The sequence below is a fragment of the Somniosus microcephalus genome, unplaced genomic scaffold (assembly GCF_052327205.1).
Source record: "Somniosus microcephalus isolate GS21.2 unplaced genomic scaffold, FLI_Smic_1.0 unresolved_chr1, whole genome shotgun sequence".
NCBI classification, from domain to species: Eukaryota; Metazoa; Chordata; class Chondrichthyes; order Squaliformes; family Somniosidae; genus Somniosus; species Somniosus microcephalus.
This window is the reverse complement of record NW_028225179.1, coordinates 86,924,842-86,941,942: the sequence shown is the minus strand read 5'-3', so window position 1 is coordinate 86,941,942 and position 17,101 is coordinate 86,924,842.

Genomic DNA, 17,101 nt, shown 5'->3' with positions numbered 1-17,101 from the left:
ACATTTGATAACTGTAGCAGCTGATACATCTGCGCAAGGAAAAGCAAAAGGGAACCTTGAAAACTCATCCACAACAGTAAATATATATCGGTTTTGAGTAGTTGAAGGAAGAGGCCCCTTAAAATCAACGCTCAAACGTTCAAAAGGAGAAGTAGCCTTTATAAGATGAGCTCATTGAGGCTTAAAGAAATTCGGTTTACACCGAGCACAGATAGAACATGATGAAGTCATCCGCTTGACGTCTTCAACTGAAAAGGGCAAATTCTTACTGCGTACGAAGTGTATCATCCTCATAACCCCAGGATGGTATAAGGCATTGTGAAGATTAATAAGCGTATCTCCGTGAATCACAGAACAATAAGCCCTCAACAGCGCATCAGCAGCAACATTATCCTTCCCCGGACGATAAACTATATCAAAATGGTAACATGCCAACTCAATCCTCCACCTCATTATTTTATCATTCTTAATCTTTCCAAAATGTTTGACATCAAACATAAAGGACACAGACTTTTGATCAGTTACCAACGTAAAATGGCGCCCCGATAAATAATGTCTCCATTTATGCAGTGCTTCTACTATTGCATACGCCTCTTTCTCTATTGAAGAATGCCTTTTTTCACTATTGTTCAAGGTACGTGAGAAAAAGGCCACAGGTCTTCCATTTTGGTTCAGATTAGCCCCAATTGCAAAATCAGAAGCGTCCGTCTCAATCACAAAAGGAACCTGCTCATCAATAGAATGCACAACTGCTCCAAGGATATCCTTTTTAAAATTATCAAAACACGTCCTGGCCTCCCATGATAGAGGATATGTCGTAACCCGAATAAGAGGCCGGATCTTCTGTGAAAAATTTGCAATCCAATTAGAATAGTAAGAAAACAGTCCAACAACTCGTTGCAAAGCCTTAGAATTAGTAGGACAAGGTAAATCAATCAATGGTCGCAGACATTCTGGGTCTGGTTTAATCTTGTTTCCTGAGATAATGTACCCCAGTAGATTTACCTCAGTGGTCGAAAAGGTACACTTCTCTTTATTGAAAGTTAAACCAACTTTTTCCGCAGCTTGAAGAAATCTTTCGAAATTAGAATCATGCTCCACCCTTGATTTGCCACACACCGTGATGTCATCTAAGTATGAAAAGGTGTCAGAGAGAGAGTTATCACTTATAAAAGCATCCATTGTCCGTTGAAAACAAGCAACACCATTAGTAACACCAAATGGTATTCGACAAAACTGATACAGCTTTCCACCAGCCTCAAAGGTCGTATATGGTTGATCCTTCTTAACAATAGTAATCTGATGATAAGCACTCTTTAAATCAATAGTGCTAAAAACCTTATACTGAGATACTTTATTGATAAGCTCATCAATCTTAGGCAAAGGGTACGCATCTAATTGAGTATACCTATTAATAGTTTGGGAATAGTCTATCACCATTCGTTTCTTATGTCTCGCGTTAGTCGTGACAACTACCTGTGCCCGCCAAGCCGAACAACTAGGTTCAATGATTCCTTCCAATAAGAGACGTTGAACTTCAGAATTAATAAATTCTCTATCCTGACTGCTATACCTTCTTGACTTGGTAGCAATTGGCTTACAATCCGGCATCAAATTGGAAAAAAGTGATAATGGAGAAATAGATAAAGAGGTTAATCCACAAATAGATAAAGGTGGCTTAGTCCCTCCAAATGAAAGACTAAGAGACTCGTGTAACTGAAGCACATCATGACCAATCAAAATATCCGCACAGAGATTAGGCAAAACAGATAGGCGTATATCACTATACGTATAACCTAGAAGAATCAATTTCACAAGGCAACAACCAGCTACTTGTGAAGTGAGTCGTCTGAGCCATACACACCTGATAGGAAACAGGCGAAATTTTCAAATGCTTCTCCTTTGCAAACTGAAGACTTATAAAACTCTCGGTACTGCCCGTATCTATAAGGGCCTTAACTTCCAACCCATTAACTTGGGCCGTAACTATAGCTTTGTTTAGGCCATGCGCAAATGCAGCAGAAATTGATGCAATAAACGCCCTATCTAAAGGCCGAATAGTCACAGAGGAGGTAATTGAACCTGATGATTTACACACACGTGCGTAATGACCTCTCTTGCCGCATTTACTACACACAGCCTCCCGAGCAGGACACTTCAGACGAGGGTGCCGGACGTTCCCACAAAAATAACACTTCTGAATCCTAGAGGCAACAACCGCTGAAGTAGAAACTGTTTCAGAATCTAGTAAACCACTCCTATTAAGTCCACATAATTCCTTTTCATCCGGAACTGCCGAAACCACAGTCACAGGCCGATTAAAAAGAGCATAAGAATCTGAACTTCTCTGAGCCACATCCAATGTAGAAGCTTGCTCAAAAGCACTCTTAAGATCCAAAGTCTTATTTTCTAACAACCGCTGATGAATTGATCTAGACAGTAATCCATTAATAAAAGCATCCCGTATCGATTCTTCCTTATATTCTTCAGCCGTCATGGCCTTATAATTACAGTTAACACTAAGGCACCGAAGTGCTTGTAAATAAGTATCCAAAGATTCTCCCACCTGCTGCCTACGGGCAGATAGAAGGTGACGTGCAAATACCTCATTCTTTGGTTTAACAAAAATATTTTCCAATGTAGAAATAGCCACTTCGTAAGTTTTACAGTCCAAAATATACTTATACACATCCGGAGCAATGTAGTTCACAGAATCACAGAAACCCCACAGTGCAGATAGAGGCCATTTCGGCCCATCGAGCCTGCACCGACACATATCCCACCCGATCCCCGTAACCCCTACACCAACACCAACACATATCCCACCCTATCCCCGTAACCCCACGTATTTAATCCCCCTAACACTAAGGGTCAATTTATCACAGCCAATCAACCTAACCCGCACATCTTTGGACTGTGGGAGGAAACCGGAGTACCCGGAGGAAACCCACGCAAACACGGGGAGAATGTGCAAACTCCACACAGACAGTCACCCGAGGTCCCTGGCGCTGTGAGGCAACAGTGCTAACCACTACGCCACCGTGCTGCCCGGCGTAGTTGATCAGCATATTCAGCTTATTTAGAGACTCTTGATCCAACACGCCCAAAAAGTTTTTAAATGTACAATACCAGTGTTTCCATTTATCATCCACTCCTGCAGAATTAGGGTCAGCATTGAATCGTTCTGGTTGAAGATATCGCTCCATTCTGACATAAAGTTAATTAATTGAAATAAAGAATAGATTTGCCTTTCTAATTTAGGCTTTATTAACTTAAAAATCCTGTAGCACATCTTCAACACCCAGTCCCAACTAAAGGCTGGAAAGAACTGAATTTAAGATGGCCACCACAAATCACATGACATCAACTACCAATGAGATTACAGCATATATCCCAAGGCAGGAAACAAACAACCAATCACAATACTTCTTACTAAACATAAAGAATAATCACCACACCCCCTCACTCCTGCCCCGTCACTCCTGTCCCCCTCATTCCTGTCCCCCTCACTCCTGCCCCCTCACGCCTGCCCCCTAACTCCTGCCCCACCCACTCCTGCCCCTCACTCCTGCCCCCTCACTCCTGCCCCCTCACTCCTGCGCCCCTCACTCCTGCCCCCCTCACTCCTGCCCCCCTCATGCCTGCCCCCTCACGCCTACTCCCCTCACTCCTGCCCCCCTCACTCCTGCCCCTCACTCAGGCCCCCCTCACTCCTGCCCCCGTCATTCCTGCCCCCCTCACTCCTGCCCCCTCCTGCCGCCTCACTCCTGTCCCCCTCATTCCTGTCCCCCTCACTCCTGTCGACCTCACTCCTGCCCCCCTCACTCCTGTCCCCCTCACTCCTGTCCCCCTCACTCCTGCCCCCTCACACCTACCCCCCTCACTCCTGCCCCCCCACTCCTGCCCCCCTCACTCCTGCCCCCCTCACTCCTGCCCCCTCACGCCTGCCCCCTCACGCCTGCCGCCCTCACACCTGCTGCCCTCACGCCTGCCGCCCTCACGCCTGCCCCCCTCACGCCTGCCCCCCTCACGCCTGCCCCCCTCATTCGTGCCCCCCTCACTCCTGCCCCCCACACTCCTGTCCTCCCTCACTCCTGTCCCCCTCACTCCTGTCCCCCCTCACTCCTGTCCCCCCTCACTCCTGTCCCCCTCACTCCTGTCCCCCCTCACTCCTGTCCCCCTCAATCCTGTCCCCCCTCAATCCTGTCCCCCTCACTCCTGTCCCCCCTCACTCCTGTCCCCCCTCACTCCTGTCCCCCTTCACTCCTGTCCCCCCTCACTCCTGCCCCCCTCACTCCTCTGTCCCCCCTCACTCCTGTCCCCCCTCACTCCTGTCCCCCTCACTCCTGTTCCCCCTCACACCTGTCCCCCCTCACTCCTGCCCCCCTCACTGCTGCCCCCCTCACGCCTGCCACCCTCATTCCTGCTCCCCTCACGCCTGCCCCCTCACGCATGCCCCCCTCACGCCTGCCTCTCCCACTCCTGCCCCCTCACTCCTGTCCCCCTCACTCCTGTCCCCCCTCACTCCTGTCCCCCTCAATCCTGTCCCCCTCAATCCTGTCCCCCTCACTCCTGTCCCCCCTCACTCCTGTCCCCCCTCACTCCTGTCCCCTTCACTCCTGTCCCCCCTCACTCCTGTCCCCCCTCACTCCTGTCCCCCTCACTCCTGTCCCCCCTCACTCCTGTCCCCCTCACTCCTGTTCCCCCTCACACCTGTCTCCCCTCACTCCTGCCCCCTCACTGCTGCCCCCCTCACGCCTGCCCCCCTCATTCCTGCTCCCCTCACGCCTGCCCCCTCACGCATGCCCCCCCTCACGCCTGCCTCTCCCACTCCTGCCCCCTCACTCCTGCTCCCCTCACTCCTGCCCGCCATAATCCTGCCCCCCTCACGCCTGCCCCCCTCACGCCTGCCCCCCTCACTCCTGTCCCCCTCACTCCTGCCCCCCTCACTCCAGCCCCCCTCACTACTGCCCCCTCATTCCTGCCCCCCTCACTCCTGCCCCCCTCACTCCTGTCCCCCCTCACTCCTGTCCCCCTCACTCCTGTCACCCCTCACTCCTGTCACCCTCACTCCTGTCCCCCTCACTCCTGTACCCCTCACTCCTGCCCCCCTCACTCCTGCCCCCCTCACTCCTGCCCCCCCACTCCTGTCCCTCTCACTCCTGTCCACCTCACTCCTGCCCCCTCACACCTGCCCCCCTCACTCCTGTCGCCCCACACTCCTGTCCCCCCTCACTCCTGTCCCCCCTCATTCCTGTCCACCCTCACTCCTGTCCCCCCTCACTCCTGTCCCCCCTCACTCCTGTCCCCCCTCACACCTGTCCCCCCTCACACCTGTCGCCCCTCACTCCTGCCCCCTCATGCCTGCCACCCTCACGCCTGCCTCCCCCACTCCTGCCCCCCTCTTTCCTGTCCCCCCTCATTCCTGTCCCCCTCACTCCTGTCCCCCTCACTCCTGTCCCCCTCACTCCTGCCACCTCAATCCTGCCTTCCTCACTCCTGCCGCCCTCACTCCAGTCCCCCTCACTCCTGCCCCCCATACTCCTGCCCCCTCACTCCTGCCCCCCTCACTCCTGCCCCCCCTCACTCCTGTCCCCCTCACTCCTGCCCCCTCACTCCTGTCCCCCTCACTCCTGCCCCCCTCACTCCAGCCCCCCTCACTCCTGTCCCCCTCACTCCTGCCCCCCTCACTACAGCCCCCCTCACTCCTGTCCCCCTCACTCCTCTGCCCCCTCACTCCTGTCCCCCCTCACTCCTGTCCCCCCTCACTCCTCTCCCCCCTCACTCCTGTCCCCCTCACTCCTGTCCCCCTCACTCCTGTCCCCCTCACTCCTGTCCCCCTCACACCTGTCCCCCTCACTCCTGTCCCCCTCACTCCTGTCCCCCCTCACTCCTGTCCCCCCTCACTCCTGTCCCCCTCACTCCTGTCCCCCTCACTCCTTTCCCCCCTCACGCCTGACCCCCTCACGCCTGCCCCACTGTCGCCTGCCCCCACTCACCGCCTGCCCCCCTCACGCCTGCCCCACTCACGCCTGCCCCCTCACTCCTGCCCCACACAATCCTGCCCCCTCACTCCTGCCCCCCTCACTCCTGTCCCCCTCACTCCTGCCCCCTCACTCCTGCCCCCCCTCACTCCTGTCCCGCTCACTCCTGCCCCCCTCACTCCTGTCCCCCCTCACTCCTGTCCCCCCTCACTCCTGTCCCCCTCACTCCTGTCCCCCCTCACTCCTGTCCCCTTCACTCCTGTGCCCCTTATTCCTGTCCCCCCCTCACTCCTGCCCCCCCACACTCCTGTCCCCCTCACTCCTGTCCCCTCACTCCAGTCCCCCTCACTCCTGTCCCCCCTCACTCCTGTCCCCCTCACTCCTGTCCCCCTCACTCCTGCCCCCCTCACTCCTGTCCCCCTCACTCCTGCCCCCCTCTCTCCTTTCCCCCTCACTCCTGCCCGCCTCACGCCTGCCCCCCTCACTCCTGAACCCCTCACTCTTGCCCCTCACGCCTGCCCCCCTCACTCCTGTCCACCTCACTCCTGTCCCCCTTACTCCTGGCCCCCTCACTCCTGTCCCCCTCACTCCTGCCCCCTCACTCCTGTCCCCCTCACTCCTGTCCCACTCACTCCTGTCTCCCTCACTCCTGTCACCCCTCACTCCTGTCCCCCCTCACTCCTGTCCCCCTCACTCCTGTCCCCCTCACTCCTGTCCCCCTCACTCCTGTCCCCCCTCACTCCTTTCCCCCTTACTCCAGCCCCCCTCACTCCTGCCCCCCTCACTCCTGCCCCCCTCACTCCAGCCCCCCCATACTCCAGCCCCCATACTCCTGCACCCCCATACTCCTGCGCCCCCCGTACACCTGCACCCCCATACTCCTGCCCCGCAAACTACTGGCCCCGTATACTACTGCCCCCCATACTACTGCCCCCCCATACTCCTGCCCCTCTCACTCCTGCCCCTCACTCCTGCCCCCCTCACTCCTGCCCCCCTCACTCCTGTCCCCCTCACCCCTGTCCCCCTCACCCCTGCCCCCTCACTCCTGTCCCCCCTCACTCCTGTCCACCCTCACTCCTGTCCCCCTCACCCCTGTCCCCCTCACTCCTGTCCCCCTCACTCCTGTCCCCCTCACTCCTGTCCCCCTCACTCCTGCCCCCTCACTCCTGCCCCCCTCAGTCCTGCCCCCCTCACTCCTGCCCCCCTCACTCCTGCCCCCTCACTCCTGCCCCCTCACTCCTGTCCCGCTCACCCCTGTCCCCCTCAGCCCTGCCCCCCTCACTCCTGTCCCCCTCAGCCCTGTCCCCCTCAGCCCTGTCCCCCTCACCCCTGTCCCCCTCACCCCTGTCCCCCTCACTCCTGTCCCCCTCACTCCTGTACCCCCTCACTCCTGTCCCCTCTCACTCCTGTCCACCTCACTCCTGTCCCCCTCACTCCTGTCCCCCTCACTCCTGTCCCCCTCACTCCTGTCCCCCTCACTCCTGTCCCCCTCACTCCTGTCCCCCTCACTCCTGTCCCCCCTCACTCCTGTCTCCCCTCACTCCTGTCCCCCCTCACTCCTGTCCCCCCTCACTCCTGCCCCCCTCACTCCTGCCCCCCTCACTCCTGCCCCCATCACTCCTGCACCCAAAACTCCTGCCCCCTATACTCCTGCCCCGCTCACTCCTGTCCCCCTCACTCCTGTCCCCCTCACTCCTGTCCCCCTCACTCCTGTCCCCCCTCACTCCTGTCCCCCTCACTCCCGTCCCCCTCACTCCCGTCCCCCTCACTCCCGTCCCCCTCACTTCTGTCCCCCCTCACTCCTGTACTCCTCACTCCTGTCCCCCTCACTCCTGTCCCCCTCACTCCTGTCCCATTCACTCCTGTCCCCCCTCACTCCTGTCCCCCCTCACTCCTGTCCCCCCTCACTCCTGTCCCCCCTCACTCCTGTCCCCCCTCACTCCTGTCCCGCTCACCCCTGTCCCCCTCAGCCCTGCCCCCCTCACTCCTGTCCCCCTCAGCCCTGTCCCCCTCACTCCTGTCCCGCTCACCCCTGTCCCCCTCACTCCTGTCCCCCTCACTCCTGTCCCCCTCACTCCTGTCCCCCCTCACTCCTGTCCACCCTCACTCCTGTCCCCCTCACTCCTGTCCCCCTCACTCCTGTCCCCCTCACTCCTGTCCCCCCTCACTCCTGTCCCCCCTCACTCCTGTCCCCCTCACTCCTGTCCCCCTCACCCCTGCCCCCTCACTCCTGTCCCGCTCACCACTGTCCCCCTCACCCGTCCCCCTCACCCCTGTCCCCCTCACTCCTGTCCCCCTCACTCCTGTCCCCCTCACTCCTGCCCCCTCACTCCTGCCCCCCTCACACCTGCCCCCCTCACTCCTGCCCCCTCACTCCTGCCCCCTCACTCCTGTCCCGCTCACCCCTGTCCCCCTCAGCCCTGCCCCCCTCAGCCCTGTCCCCCTCACCCCTGTCCCCCTCACCCCTGTCCCCCTCACCCCTGTCCCCCTCACCCCTGTCCCCCTCACCCCTTTCCCCCTCACCCCTGTCCCCCTCACTCCTGTCCCCCTCACTCCTGTCCCCCTCACTCCTGTCCCCCTCACCCCTGTCCCCCTCACCCCTGTCCCCCTCACTCCTGTCCCCATCACTCCTGTACCCCCTCACTCCTGTCCCCTCTCACTCCTGTCCACCCTCACTCCTGTCCACCTCACTCCTGTCCCCCTCACTCCTGTCCCCCTCACTCCTGTCCCCCTCACTCCTGTCCCCCTCACTCCTGTCCCCCTCACTCCTGTCCCCCTCACTCCTGTCCCCCCTCACTCCTGTCCCCCCTCACTCCTGTCCCCCCTCACTCCTGTCCCCCCTCACTCCTGCCCCCCTCACTCCTGCCCCCCTCACTCCTGCCCCCCTCACTCCTGCACCCAAAACTCCTGCCCCCTATACTCCTGCCCCCCTCACTCCTGTCCCCCTCACTCCTGTCGCCCTCACTCCTGTCCCCCTCACTCCTGTCCCCCCTCACTCCTGTCCCCCCTCACTCCTGTCCCCCTCACTCCTGTCCCCCTCACTCCCGTCCCCCTCACTCCTGTCCCCCTCACTCCTGTCCCCCTCACTTCTGTCCCCCCTCACTCCTGTACTCCTCACTCCTGTCCCCCTCACTCCTGTCCCCCTCACTCCTGTCCCATTCACTCCTGTCCCCCCTCACTCCTGTCCCCCCCTCACTCCTGTCCCCCCTCACTCCTGTCCCCCCTCACTCCTGTCCCCCCTCACTCCTGTCCCGCTCACCCCTGTCCCCCTCAGCCCTGCCCCCCTCACTCCTGTCCCCCTCAGCCCTGTCCCCCGCAGCCATGACCCCTCACTCCTGTCCAGCTCACCCCTGCCCCCTCACTCCTGTCCCCCTCACCCCTGTCCCCCTCACCCCTTTCCCCCTCACCCCTGTCCCCCTCACTCCTGTCCCCCTCACTCCTGTCCCCCTCACCCCTGTCCCCCTCACCCCTGTCCCCCTCACTCCTGTCCCCCTCACTCCTGTCCCCCCTCACTCCTGTCCCCTCTCACTCCTGTCCCCCTCACCCGTCCCCCTCACTCCTGTCCCCCTCGCTCCTGTCCCCCCTCGCTCCTGTCCACCTCACTCCTGTCCCCCTCACTCCTGTCCCCCTCACTCCTGTCCCCCTCACTCCTGTCCCCCCTCACTCCTGTCCCCCCTCACTCCTGCCCCCCTCACTCCTGCCCCCCTCACTCCTGCCCCCCTCACTCCTGCCCCCCTCACTCCTGCACCCAATACTCCTGCCCCCTATACTCCTGCCCCCCTCACTCCTGTCCCCCTCACTCCTGTCCCCCTCACTCCTGTCCCCCTCACTCCTGTCCCCCTCACTCCTGTCCCCCTCACTCCTGTCCCCCCTCACTCCTGTCCCCCTCACTCCTGTCCCCCTCACTCCTGTCCCCCCTCACTCCTGTCCCCCCTCACTCCTGTACTCCTCACTCCTGTCCCCCTCAATCCTGTCCCCCCTCACTCCTGTCCCCCCTCACTCCTGTCCCCCCTCACTCCTGTCCCCCTCACTCCTGCCCCCCTCACTCCTGTCCCGCTCACCCCTGTCCCCCTCAGCCCTGCCCCTCTCACTCCTGTCCCCCTCAGCCCTGTCCCCCTCAGCCATGACCCCTCAGTCCTGTCCAGCTCACCCCTGTCACCCTTACCCCTGTCCCCCTCACCCCTGTCCCCCTCACCCCTGTCCCCCTCACTCCTGTCCCCCTCACCCCTTTCCCCCTCACCCCTGTCCCCCTCACTCCTGTCCCCCTCACTCCTGTCCCCCTCACCCCTGTCCCCCTCACCCCTGTCCCCCTCAGCCCTGCCCCCCTCACTCCTGTCCCCCTCAGCCCTGTCCCCTCACTCCTGTCCCACTCACCCCTGTCCCCCTCACCCCTGTCCCCCTCACTCCTGTCCCCCTCACCCCTTTCCCCCTCACCCCTGTCCCCCTCACTCCTGTCCCCCTCACTCCTGTCCCCCCTCACTCCTGTCCCCCCTCACTCCTGTCCCCCCTCACTCCTGTCCCACTCACCCCTATCCCCCTCACTCCTGTCCCCCTCACTCCTGTCCCCCTCACTCCTGTCCCCCTCACTCCTGTCCCCCTCACTCCTGTCCCCCTCACACCTGTCACCCTCACTCCTGTCCCCCCTCACTCCTGTCCCCCTCACCCCTGCCCCCTCATTCCTGTCCCCCTCACCCCTTTTTCCCTCACCCCTGTCCCCCTCACTCCTGTCCCCCTCACTCCTGTCCCCCTCACCCCTGTCCCCATCACCCCTGTCCCCATCACCCCTGTCCCCCTCAGCCCTGCCCCCCTCACTCCTGTCCCCCTCAGCCCTGTCCCCCTCAGCCCTGCCCCCTCACTCCTGTCCCGCTCACCCCTGTCCCCCTCACCCCTGTCCCCCTCACCCCTGTCCCCCTCACCCCTGTCCCCCTCACTCCTGTCCCCCTCACCCCTTTCCCCCTCACCCCTGTCCCCCTCACTCCTGTCCCCCTCACCCCTGTCCCCCTCACCCATGTCCCCCTCACCCCTGTCCCCCTCACTCCTGTCCCCCTCACTCCTGTCCTCCCTCACTCCTGTCCCCCCTCACTCCTGTCCCCCCTCACTCCTGTCCCCCTCACCCCTATCCCCCTCACTCCTGTCCCCCTCACTCCTGTCCCCCCTCACTCCTGTCCACCCTCACTCCTGTCCACCTCACTCCTGTCCCCCTCACTCCTGTCCCCCTCACTCCTGGCCCCCTCACTCCTGTCCCCCTCACTCCTGTCCCCCCTCACTCCTGTCCCCCTCACCCCTGCCCCCTCACTCCTGTCCCGCTCAGCACTGTCCCCCTCACCCCTGTCCCCCTCACCCCTGTCCCCCCTCACCCCTGTCCCCCTCACTCCTGTCCCCCTCACTCCTGTCCCCCTCACTCCTGTCCCCCTCACTCCTGTCCCCCTCACTCCTGTCCCCCTCACTCCTGTCCCCCTCACTCCTGTCCCCCTCACCCCTGTCCCCATCACCCCTGTCCCCCTCAGCCCTGCCCCCTCACTCCTGTCCCCCTCAGCCCTGTCCCCCTCAGCCCTGCCCCCTCACTCCTGTCCCGCTCACCCCTGTCCCCCTCACCCGTCCCCCTCACCCCTGTCCCCCTCACCCCTGTCCCCCTCACTCCTGTCCCCCTCACCCCTTTCCCCCTCACCCCTGTCCCCCTCACTCCTGTCCCCCTCACCCCTGTCCCCCTCACCCATGTCCCCCTCACCCCTGTCCCCCTCACTCCTGTCCCCCTCACTCCTGTCCCCCTCACTCCTGTCCTCCCTCACTCCTGTCCCCCCTCACTCCTGTCCCCCCTCACTCCTGTCCCCCTCACCCCTATCCCCCTCACTCCTGTCCCCCTCACTCCTGTCCCCCCTCACTCCTGTCCCCCCTCACTCCTGTCCACCCTCACTCCTGTCCACCTCACTCCTGGCCCCCTCACTCCTGTCCCCCTCACTCCTGTCCCCCCTCACTCCTGTCCCCCTCACCCCTGCCCCCTCACTCCTGTCCCGCTCAGCACTGTCCCCCTCACCCCTGTCCCCCTCACCCCTGTCCCACCTCACTCCTGTCCCCCCTCACTCCTGCCCCCCTCACTCCTGCCCCCTCACTCCTGCCCCCCTCACTCCTGCCCCCTATACTCCTGCCCCCTATACTCCTGCCCCCCTCACTCCTGCCCCCCTCACTCCTGTCCCCCTCACTCCTGTCCCCCTCACTCCTGTCCCCCACACTCCTGTCCCCCCTCACTCCTGTCCCCCTCACTCCTGTCCCTCCTCACTCCTGTCCCCCTCACTCCTGTCCCCCTCACTCCTGTCCCCCTCACTCCTGTCCCCCCTCTCTCCTGTCCTCCTCACTCCTGTCCCCCCTCACTCCTGTCCCCCTCACTCCTGTCCCCCCTCACTCCTGTCCCCCCTCACTCCTGCCCCCCCTCACTCCCAGCCAACTCACTCCTGCCCCCCTCTCTCCCGGCCCCCTCACTCCTGCCCCCCTCACTCCCGGCCCCCTCACTCCTGCCCCCCTCACTCCTGTCCCCCCTCACTCCTGTCCCCCTCACTCCTGTCCCCCCTCACTCCTGCCCCCCTCACTCCTGCCCCCCTCACTCCTGTCCCGCTCATCCCTGTCCCCCTCAGCCTTGCCCCCCTCACTCCTGTCCCCCTCAGCCCTGTCCCCCTCAGCCCTGCCCCCTCACACCAGTCCCGCTCACCCCTGTCCCCCTCACCCCTGTCCCCCTCACCCCTGTCCCCCTCACCCCTGTCCCCCTCACTCCTTGCCCCCTCACTCCTGTCCCCCTCACCCCTGTCCCCCTCACCCCTGTCCCCCTCACTCCTGTCCCCCTCACTTCTGTCCCCCTCACTCCTGTCCCCCCTCACTCCTGTCCCCCCTCACTCCTGTCCCCCTCACCCCTGTCCCCCTCACTCCTGTCCCCCTCACTCCTGTCCCCCCTCACTCCTGTCCCCCCTCACTCCTGTCCCCCCTCACTCCTGTCCCCCCTCACTCCTGTCCCCCTCACTCCTGTCCCCCTCACTCCTGTCCCCCTCACTCCTGTCCCCCTCACTCCTGTCCCCTCACTCCTGCCCCCCTCACTCCTGTCCCACTCACCCCTGTCCCCCTCACTCCTGTCCCCCTCACTCCTGCCCCCCTCACTCCTGCCCCCCTCACTCCTGTCCCCCCTCACTCCTGTCCCCCCGCACTCCTGCCCCCCTCACTCCTGCATCCCTCACTCCTGCCCCCTCACTCCTGCCCCCCTCACTCCTGCCCCCCTCACTCCTGCCCCCCTCACTCCTGCCTCCCTCACTCCTGCCACCCATAGTCCTGCCCCCTATACTCCTGCTCCCCTCACTCCTGCCCCCCTCACTCCTGCCCCCCTCACTCCTGCCCCCCATACTCCTGCCCCCCTCACTCCTGCCCCCCTCACTCCTGCCCCCCATACTCCTGCCCCCCCATACTCCTGCCCCCCTCACACTCCGGCCCCCCCTCACTCCTGTCCCCCTCACTCCTGCCCCCTCACTCCTGTCCCCCTCTCTCCTGTCCCCCTCACTCCTGTCCCCCCTCACTCCTGTCCCCCCTCACTCCTGTCCCCCCTCACTCCTGCCCCACTCACTCCTGCCCCCCTCACTCCTGCCCCCCATAATCCTGCCCCCCTCACTCCTGCCCCACTCACTCCTGCCCCCCTCACTCCTGCCCCCCTCACTCCTGCCCCCCTCACTCCTGCCCCCCCATACTCCTGCCCCCCTCACACTCCTGCCCCCCCTCACTCCTGCCCCCCCTCACTCCTGCCCCCCTCTCTCCCGCCCCCCCTCACTCCCGCCCCCCTCACTCCCGCCCCCTCACTCCTGCCCACCCTCACTCCCGGCCCCCTCACTCCTGCCCCCCTCACACCTGCCCCCATCAGTCCTGCCCCCCCTCAATCCCGGCCCCCTCACTCCTGCCCCCCTCACTCCTGCTCCCCTCACTCCTGCCCCCCCATAATCCAGCCCCCCATACTCCTGCCCCCCCATACTCCTGCCCCCCTCACTCCTGCCCCCCCCCTCACTCCTGCCCCCTCACTCCTGCCCCCTCACTCCTGCCCCCTCACTCCTGCCCCCCCATACTCCTGCCCCCCTCTCTCCTGCCCCCCTCACTCCTGCCCCCCTCACTCCTGCCCCCCTCACTCCTGCCCCCCTCACTCCTGCCCCCCCTCACTCCTGCCCCCCCTCACTCCTGCCCCCCCTCACTCCTGTCACCCTCACTCCTGTCCCCCCTCGCTCCTGTCTACCTCACTCCTGTCCCCCTCACTCCTGTCCCCCTCACTCCTGTCCCCCTCACTCCTGTCCCCCTCACACCTGTCCCCCCTCACTCCTGTCCCCCCTCACTCCTGCCCCCCTCACTCCTGCCCCCCTCACTCCTGCACCCAATACTCCTGCCCCCTATACTCCTGCCCCCCTCACTCCTGTCCCCCTCACTCCTGTCCCCCTCACTCCTGTCCCCCTCACTCCGGTCCCCCTCACTCCTGTCCCCCCTCACTCCTGTCCCCCTCACTCCTGTCCCCCCTCACTCCTGTCCCCCTCACTCCTGTCCCCCTCACTCCTGTCCCCCTCACTCCTGTCCCCCCTCACTCCTGTCCCCCTCACTCCTGTCCCCCCTCACTCCTGTCCCCCTCACTCCTGTCCCCCTCACTCCTGTCCCCCTCACTCCTGTCCCCCCTCACTCCTGTACTCCTCACTCCTGTACTCCTCACTCCTGTCCCCCTCAATCCTGTCCTATTCACTCCTGTCCCCCCTCACTCCTGTCCCCCCTCACTCCTGTCCCCCCTCACTCCTGTCCCCCCTCACTCCTGTCCCCCCTCACTCCTGTCCCCCCTCACTCCTGTCCCCCTCACTCCTGCCCCCCTCACTCCTGTCCCGCTCACCCCTGTCCCCCTCAGCCCTGCCCCTCTCACTCCTGTCCCCCTCAGCCCTGTCCCCCTCAGCCATGACCCCTCAGTCCTGTCCAGCTCACCCCTGTCACCCTTACCCCTGTCCCCCTCACCCCTGTCCCCCTCACCCCTGTCCCCCTCACCCGTTTCCCCCTCACCCCTGTCCCCCTCACTCCTGTCCCCCTCAGCCCTGTCCCCCTCAGACCTGCCCCCTCACTCCTGTCCCACTCACCCCTGTCCCCCTCACCCCTGTCCCCCTCACTCCTGTCCCCCTCACCCCTTTCCCCCTCACCCCTGTCCCCCTCACTCCTGTCCCCCTCACTCCTGTCCCCCTCACCCCTGTCCCCTTCACCCCTGTCCCCCTCACTACTGTCCCCCTCACTCCTGTCCCCCCTCACTCCTGTCCCCCCTCACTCCTGTCCCACTCACCCCTGTCCCCCTCACTCCTGTCCCCCTCACTCCTGTCCACCTCACTCCTGTCCCCCTCACTCCTGTCCCCCTCACTCCTGTCCCCCTCACTCCTGTCCCCCTCACACCTGTCACCCTCACTCCTGTCCCCCCTCACTCCTGTCCCCCTCACTCCTGTCCCCCTCACCCCTTTTTCCCTCACCCCTGTCCCCCTCACTCCTGTCCCCCTCACTCCTGTCCCCATCACCCCTGTCCCCCTCAGCCCTGCCCCCCTCACTCCTGTCCCCCTCAGCCCTGTCCCCCTCAGCCCTGCCCCCTCACTCCTGTCCCGCTCACCCCTGTCCCCCTCACCCGTCCCCCTCACCCCTGTCCCCCTCACTCCTGTCCCCCTCACCCCTTTCCCCCTCACCCCTGTCCCCCTCACTCCTGTCCCCCTCACCCCTGTCCCCCTCACCCATGTCCCCCTCACCCCTGTCCCCCTCACTCCTGTCCCCCTCACTCCTGTCCCCCCTCACTCCTGTCCCCCTCACCCCTATCCCCCTCACTCCTGTCCCCCTCACTCCTGTCCCCCCTCACTCCTGTCCACCCTCACACCTGTCCACCTCACTCCTGTCCCCCTCACTCCTGTACCCCTCACTCCTGGCCCCCTCACTCCTGGCCCCCTCACTCCTGTCCCCCTCACTCCTGTCCCCCCTCACTCCTGTCCCCCTCACCCCTGCCCCCTCACTCCTGTCCCGCTCAGCACTGTCCCCCTCACCCCTGTCCCCCTCACCCCTGTCCCCCTCACCCCTGTCCCCCTCACCCCTGTCCCCCCTCACCCCTGTCCCCCCTCACCCCTGTCCCCCTCACCCCTGTCCCCCTCACCCCTGTCCCCCTCGCTCCTGTCCCCCTCGCTCCTGTCCCCCTCGCTCCTGTCCCCCTCACTCCTGTCCCCCCTCACTCCTGTCCCCCTCACTCCTGTCCCCCCTCACTCCTGTCCCCCCTCACTCCTGCCCCCCCTCACTCCCGGCCAACTCACTCCTGCCCCCCTCTCTCCCGGCCCCCTCACTCCTGCCCCCCTCACTCCCGGCCCCCTCACTCCTGCCCCCCTCACTCCTGTCCCCCCTCACTCCTGTCCCCCTCACTCCTGTCCCCCCTCACTCCTGCCCCCCTCACTCCTGTCCCGCTCATCCCTGTCCCCCTCAGCCTTGCCCCCCTCACTCCTGTCCCCCTCAGCCCTGTCCCCCTCAGCCCTGCCCCCTCACACCAGTCCCGCTCACCCCTGTCCCCCTCACCCCTGTCCCCCTCACCCCTGTCCCCCTCACTCCTTTCCCCCTCACTCCTGTCCCCCTCACCCCTGTCCCCCTCACCCCTGTCCCCCTCACTCCTGTCCCCCTCACCCCTGTCCCCCTCACTTCTGTCCCCCTCACTCCTGTCCCCCCTCACTCCTGTCCCCCCTCACTCCTGTCCCCCTCACCCCTGTCCCCCTCACTCCTGTCCCCCCTCACTCCTGTCCCCCCTCACTCCTGTCTCCCTCACTCCTGTCCCCCTCACTCCTGTCCCCCTCACTCCTGTCCCCTCACTCCTGCCCCCCTCACTCACTCCTGTCCCCCCTCACTCCTGTCCCACTCACCCCTGTCCCCCTCACTCCTGTCCCCCTCACTCCTGCCCCCCTCACTCCTGTCCCCCCTCACTCCTGTCCCCCCGCACTCCTGCCCCCCTCACTCCTGCATCCCTCACTCCTGCCCCCTCACTCCTGCCCCCCTCACTCCTGCCCCCCTCACTCCTGCCCCCCTCACTCCTGCCTCCCTCACTCCTGCCACCCATACTCCTGCCC